Below are 7,356 nucleotides of genomic sequence, written 5' to 3'. Positions count from 1 at the left end.
TACCGGTACCCACTGGGTGCTGGCAGTCCATGAGTTTGGTCTTTGTGTTTGGCCTGCCAAAAGATTCGGCGGGCAACACGGGTGTCGAGGTATTTGTCGACCGGTTGAGCGAGATGGCTCACTTGGCGGCGGTGTCAGACACCATCGACGGAGTTGGTTCAGCAACGCTGTATGTAGACCGTGCTTTACGACGATACGGACTCTCAGAGTCGATTGTCTCTGAAATTGACCTCCGTTTCACGGGAACGGAGGTCGACTATCTTCAAGGAGCTCGGCGCCAAGTTGTATTTCAACAGCGGATCATCCGCAGGCCGATAATCAAATTGAAAGGGTGATTCGCGTCAACGAAGTCGTTCTTTGCAGCGTCTGCGCTGAGACGCCGAGGCGCTGGAGAGCAATGTTGCCACTTGTAGAGTTTGCACTGAACAATGCAGTGCATTCGTCTACCGGCTACACGCCTTTCTACATGAGCGAGCTGATTTACCCTCGCATCCCGTCGACGCCGCCATTTCATGGCTCAGGGCTTGGTGGGGGAGAAATAGTCGAACGGCTAGCTGATGTCAGCCTCGTCACCATCTGTAAACAAGTCGATGACTTCTTGTCTACCAGACTGAGTGTCCCACGACATTTTCGCGATGCGATGGCTGAAAGCCAAGACCTGCAGAAAGAATATGCAGATGAAAAAGGAAGAGGCAAAGTGGAAAGCCTTAAGATCGGGGACCTGGTTTCAATAATTATTTTTTGCCTACAAATGCAGCCGCTGCTTTCTATCGGGTGGAGCTTCGACCACGGTTTATTGGACCGGTTAAGGTTATGGCCAAACGGAGCCTGGCATATACGCTGAACCCTCCGAAACGGATGTGCACCCACCCGGTGATTTACGTGGGCTTGCTCAATCTGTACCGTGATCCTGCGCAAGTGAACGTGGAAGCGTTGGCGCCGGATCGGAACCCACGGGCCCTCGGCCCTCCAGAAGCTGAGCCAGCAATTGGTTCTGAACACGGAGTGCTACAACCTCCACCTCCAACGGCGCCAAGCGCTCCATCGTTGCGTGCAGCGACACATTCGCCTGTTCCACGGCTAGGAGTCGCTCCGACAGAGCTCGGTAGTCCTCAAGGCGAGGCAGCCGGCACACGACGTGCTTCGAATCCGCAAGAGCGTCCGCACAACTTCAGCATGACGCTCAGCGGAGCTCCGATCACGACGGACCTCTTCCTTAAGGGCTCGAAGAGCATCACGAGTCACTGGGCGGCGGTCGATCCTTTCGTCACCGACCGCGACCAACTCTTCTTGATGAGAACGGTGATGTCCACTATCACATGGAACGACTAGTGAGACGACATCGTCACCAGGGTCATACCCAATATCTGGTGAAGTGGCGGGTATATCACAACTCCGAAAACTCGGGGGAGTTTGAGACACCACTTCGGCAAGATTGCCCAGTTGCCGTGGACGATTTTGATCGGAAAGATCTGGACGTCCCGCGACATCAGACGCCTCGCGCTTCCCAGTAGTATCCAGGGAAGTAGAAGTGCCATGAGCCGAGCTCAAGCAGTGTCTTTGAGCTCTTGCGGTCGAAGAGACAGAGCCCGCAGGAGCATTAGTCGTTAGCCCATACGTCGCAGGGCGACAATACGGAGGAAGTCGACGGCGTGCCTTGCGTTTGGCAAACTCAAATCGTAGGTGTCGCTCCACACGCACGTTCACTTCCTTGTGGCTCAACTGTAGGTTGTACAGTGAGAAAAGCTTCCGGTGCCGTTGCGCTCATCGCTCAAAGAGCGCTTCGTCATCTGTAGCGCTTTCGCTAGGGACAAGCACTACAGCTATTGTCCGCATTGCGGGTACACAAGAGCCACCTCATTGCGCACGTAGAGGAGTGCGGTACGCTTCCAACGGAAGTTCTTGTGGAACCAAGAAACGAGCTCGAAGAGCTTTCCGTTCGGCAAACTCAGCTTCCGTAATGGCCGGGGACCCGATGATGTGGACGCGTAACGATTGAGTTACTGCGTCCTTCGCTTACACAGTGGGATCCGCTGGGCGGAATCCATATTCCACTCGAGGGTCAATGACCGGCCGTGGTAAAGCGCGCATCAAAGCCACCTTATGGGCAGCTTCTAGCTGCCGCCTCTGTTTCCCGTCGAGGTCATTAGTGATGACACCACGTCGCTCAGGTGACGAGAAGTCAGGGAACGGACATGGGGTCCGCAAGGCTCGAGCATGGCTTGTATCACGCTGCTGGTGCAGCTCGCCTTACTCGTCATCCCATGCGGGAAATGGGGTGTCAGATTCGTAGTCGACCAACTTCAAATCCTCAACGAGGTCGTTCGGGACTGATAGCGTGCGCTAAGCGCGACGCTTGTGCTTATCGAGCCTAGGATCTACATCTCTCGATGCCGCGGACGCACTGTCCGACATTGCACCGAATGCGGGAGACGAGCCCGTTTGAGCTGTTGGAACCAGCGGGACTTGGTGACTTCAGTGTCGTGGACACAGGGCTCATTGAGCACGGAAGTCGTTTCGATTAAACTCAGTGTCAAACGGACACTCAAGCCTTGTTGAGGCAACAATGGATTGGACAATCTTAATGGTGGAGAGTGTAACGGGGTTACACATACCCTGGTAACAGGGGTATGTGTCGCACCAAATGGGCATGGTGTGACGACATCCAAACAAGAATACGGTATGTGGCTAGATAACCAGTAGTTATGCCATGTATTTAGATTTTGATATATTCGATACATCTAAAATTATGCGGTTTAGCCGCAAATGAAAATAAATAAAAATTTTGGATTGTAGGATAATCTATACATCTAAAGTTATGCGGTTTGGCCGCAAATAAAAATAAATAAAATTTTTGGATTTTAAACCGAAGAGTCAATTGGCCTTGGGAAGGCAATAATTACTCTTGGAGTAAGCGGACTGCGATCCACTAACTCATACTTGGTTCTTGTAAAGAACGAGAGGTCGGTGACCTAAAGTACGCTTTCTCAAGCGCTTTGCTACGGCAGCCTCGCTGCACTCCTGGTAGATGTGCACACACCCAACCTCTGTGCATTTGTTGACACAGACTCCAAGTGTTTATGCTTCCTCTTAGCATAGTGCAAGGCAACACCTGATAGCATCAGTCTATCGCACGAATGCGTCACGGATCGACTATTTTCTCTGCGGGAATGGAACTCAAGTTCGAGTTTCTCTTCCTCAGGCGATTAGAGCACTTAAACAAAACTGTCTTTCTTGGGTCCTAACAGTATCTTTTAAGTGGCGGCCGAAGGGCTGAGAGCATTTATCGTTCGTCTTGAGGCACTCACCAACTCTGAGAACGCACTGGTACGGCATTTCAGGCGCGCCCCAACCGTGTGCCGGTGGAGGCGGGTGGCTTCCACATAATGTAAAGCGTCCAGGCCTTTGAGAACCGATCCTGTGGTGCAGTGGTATGCTGTCCACTTCAGATCCTGGAGGTCCAGGGTTCAATCCTTGGGTCGGGTAGAGAGGGGTTAGAGTGTAATGAAAAAAACATACAGCACGTGCTTGACATGGCTTACACGACCCCTAAGAAGGGGTATCGTTCCTAATCATATCCAGGCCCTTGAGGGCTTTATCGGAAGAGGTAGTACCGTCTGAATTGACTAGGTCTTGCAATGGAGCAATAAAGCTCCTCGCTCGCGATCTTCAAGGCAGAAGACTACGCTTGATAGTAGGCACATACGTGCAGTAAATTGGTATAAAAGGTACTCCTAGCTTGGGACGGTTAAAGGCGGTAGAAGTTGCAGATTTTTTAACTGCCCAAACAAGGGTATCGGGTGCGGTCGATGGTTGGCAATAGCTGGTGAGCTATGTCCAAGTGTTGACAGCTCTAATTAATGCAATGACCTCCGCCTCTCTCTCGAAGGCCTCAACGGTTTCACCATCATGGAGGGTCCCAGCGAGTGCGGCTAGCACTTAGACCTTCTGCATCCACCCTCTTTGGAGAAAATAGTCGGCGTCGATTTCAAAACGAAACAAAACTTCCGTGCGCTAAGGTGCTGACATTGTAAGTACAATAATTAAGGCGATAGGTTTTAGTCATGAGAAAGCGAAAGAAAGGCATCTTTTGTAAGACCAAGACCATATTTCTTATAATGGACTACCCACATTCAGCTGAAAACCGGCACGCTGGCTTAAAGCGGCAAATCATGCGATGAAGAGTTACCCTTCATACTTGCGTAAGTAATTTCGTATCTTGTCGTACGTATTATAATTAATGCGTCCGCTGATCCGTACTTTTATCTCGACGAGGCTAAGCAGCTCCGCAGTATTCGCATATAGTTTATCAACAGTAACACAAACATTTGCACCTTTCGCTCTTGGGTGATGAATACGAAGGGCTGGACTCCCATACAAAAGACGGACGAAGAATCATTCGCGAGAAATCATTTAGCCTCAGTAGGTTATTTTGCGCCAACTAAGAAAGACTCTTTTTATACTGGGCCTTGTGGGAAAGTCATAGCGAATGAGACCCATCCTTCAAAGATGCTACTCTCCCTAACGAGGTAGTGCTCACATTCAAGGGTTCGTGGCTATTGACTCAATATTTTGGGCTGTGATAATCCGTGATATACTTTAGAGCGGGGCGCGTTAACGGTTGACGTGCGACAATTAAAAATAGTAGAAAGTACGAGTGGCCTTGAAGATGCCAAATACGGATATAAATCCTGACGTCTCGTTACAAAAAGACCGGTAAAATGGCGAAGGTTGGTTTTAATTATTAACAGAAGTTTAAGAATTTTAATAACGTGAAATAATGTCTCGTCCTGACTCGTGATATAAAGCTCATCATAAGGATGACACAGCTGGAACACGGCGATCCTTGGATCAGTAGATACTCAAAGTATAAGGTGTCCCACTTTCTCTTGCTGATACGTTGGCGATTCATAAATTCACTGGTAACAGAAAGCAAAGCGCCTTTGGAGAGCTGCAATAACTTTTGTGCAAGAAATGATATTGCTTGTTGACTCAAAGAGTGCTCGGGAGGCAGAAGTAGCAGTGAGCCAAGATCTCACAACAAGACGAAAAAGGGCGATTAAATAATCGCGCTCTCCATGCTGTATCTCTTACAAGAAATAAAAGAATGACTGTTTGTCAAGTGTTGGCAGGTGGCTATTCCATACTGTCTGGCAGGACGGTAAATAATTGCTGTGATCTGTTGTCTCAACTACCCTTAGGCCGTGAAGACTGGGTTTCGCAATCTCTGCCAGTGAAGATGAAAAGCGACCAAAACCTGCGAGCAGAAAGAGCTGGCTCTGTCGATAACAAGGTCGGTTTATTCTTGCCACGATGAGACAACATTGCAGAGTCAGCTCGGACCCACTCTACGAAGAAGTGAAGCTCTTCGGGTTCTTGATATGAAAAATGATATACTTGCAGAACCTCTAGTCTCCCTCGAATCTTCAGCAGAAGATTTTATAGAGCTAGAAGAGATATCCCTGGAAGATGTATGCATGAAATAGCGAACGGTAAAATGGTACCGTCGGTGACTGAGAAGAAGATGAGCTCGTCATCAGTCGTTAGTGAATTTGTCATTGAGGACAATTGCACATCACTGAGTGCGACGAGTTAGACAGCTATCTTCAAAGATTCAATGGTTATTTCTGTCCTCTGTTTAAGCATTATTACGACATGGTGACGAGGGATCCATCACACTTTTTACCCCCGGAAAGGAGAGTGTGTCACGGAATTGGCTTAGTTCGCAAATTCAAATATTCAGTCACACGGTGATCGCCCTCACCGACGGTAAAGGCAACTGTCGAATTGGGTATGCCTCTAAAACGATGAATGCGGTCATGATATTGGGGCAAACACTGCTTATGGGATGTGCTGCCTTATTTTACATGTATTGTTTGGTGTGTAGGTGGATACACCAAGGCGTCGCGCGTGTAGCTGCAAGCACAACAGTATGCGCATCTAAGTATGCTGAGCTGACTGTTTCTGACCGTTCAAAGTGGTTTGCCGCGCTATTGCAAGTCTGCTACACGTCTAAGCGAGCAGGCCTTGCCTCACACCAAGCTCGAAACGCGCGCAAATGCAGCCCACAGGTATTTACTCCCCAAGGTACCGCCTGCGCTTGAAGCGCCAGCGTTAGGCGATCCCGTACTAATCATGATGTATGTATGTAGGGTACTTGAAGCTGATAAAAGTACAGCTGCATATCAGAATCAATATTAGCACTGGACTAGGAAACCCCATCGCTTCACTCGTCTTGACGCAATGTATTTCAAGTTCAGCGCACTTGATATGTACCCTCAGCTTTGGCCAATGATTAGCTTTGGAAAGTGTAAAGCGTGGCGTCAATTTCGGGATAGAAAACGTCTCACTTCCTCTTCCTGTTGTATACTGCCCCGCTCATCTCCATAAGACAGCTGTAACTTCTACTGACCACGGGTCTCATTCGCCGCAAGTCGGTCGCCTTTCAATAGTGGGAAGCGTGTTGCGACAAATCATCCTGTCATTATTTCATAGGAGATAACATCTGAGGTTTGCTGGGTCGTAAGCAGCTTCGAACTATGATGGGTACTCTGAGCAGGATTCTTTTGAAGTGGTTGATTTCGACACCAGGGTAACTTTGATGTCGTGAATCTTACACTACCGTCTGCGATCCAAACGGGGATATCCCTTCTATTTAGCCTAAATGTGGCCAATTATCAAAGGTCCCACATGCACGTTTTTTCACGAAAGATGTGTTACCAAATGTCTATGTGCTTCATCCTAGCTTGGTATCCTGTAACGGATTACACCTGAATGGGTGGTTCACACAAGATGGTGTGACCATACAAAGGTGTAGATTACACAAGTCGGTGTAATCGCACCATAGTGTGGCTACACCGTAACAAAAACCTTTACGTAGTGTGCTTCATTGGGAAGCGTAGTTTTCGAGCGGGTCCCGCTAAGGTCAAGGCCACTGTAGAGAGGCCGGTTCCAGAGAACCATATGGACTTGCGCAAGTGGTTTGGTCTCACCACAACTATAGCGTGGATCATGCGGAAACAGCGCGGCCATTGTCGAATCTCCTTATGGAGAATGCGTGATGGTGGTGGGAAGCCAAGCATCGGAAGGCTTCTAACTGGGTCAAAGATAGCCTCCTTCATGTACAAATACTGGCTTTCCCGGACCTTGATCGTATTTTTAGTACGCTGCGGACTTTGCCATTGGCTGTGCACTGCTGCAAGCACACACCGAGGGGCGAGATCGGGAGATCGCGTTCGATTCTCGCCAGCTCAAAGCTGCAGAAAAGAACTACCCAGTTCTGACAAGGAGATACTTGCGATGAAGTATGCACTTGGCAAGTTCAGGGACCACCTGCCCGGCTCCAAGCAGTTTGTG

The sequence above is a fragment of the Plasmopara halstedii genome (assembly GCF_900000015.1).
Source record: "Plasmopara halstedii genome assembly, contig: Scaffold_555, whole genome shotgun sequence".
Taxonomy (NCBI): Eukaryota; Oomycota; class Peronosporomycetes; order Peronosporales; family Peronosporaceae; genus Plasmopara; species Plasmopara halstedii.
The sequence above is the reverse complement of the archived record's forward strand: the minus strand, read 5'-3'. Positions refer to the sequence as shown.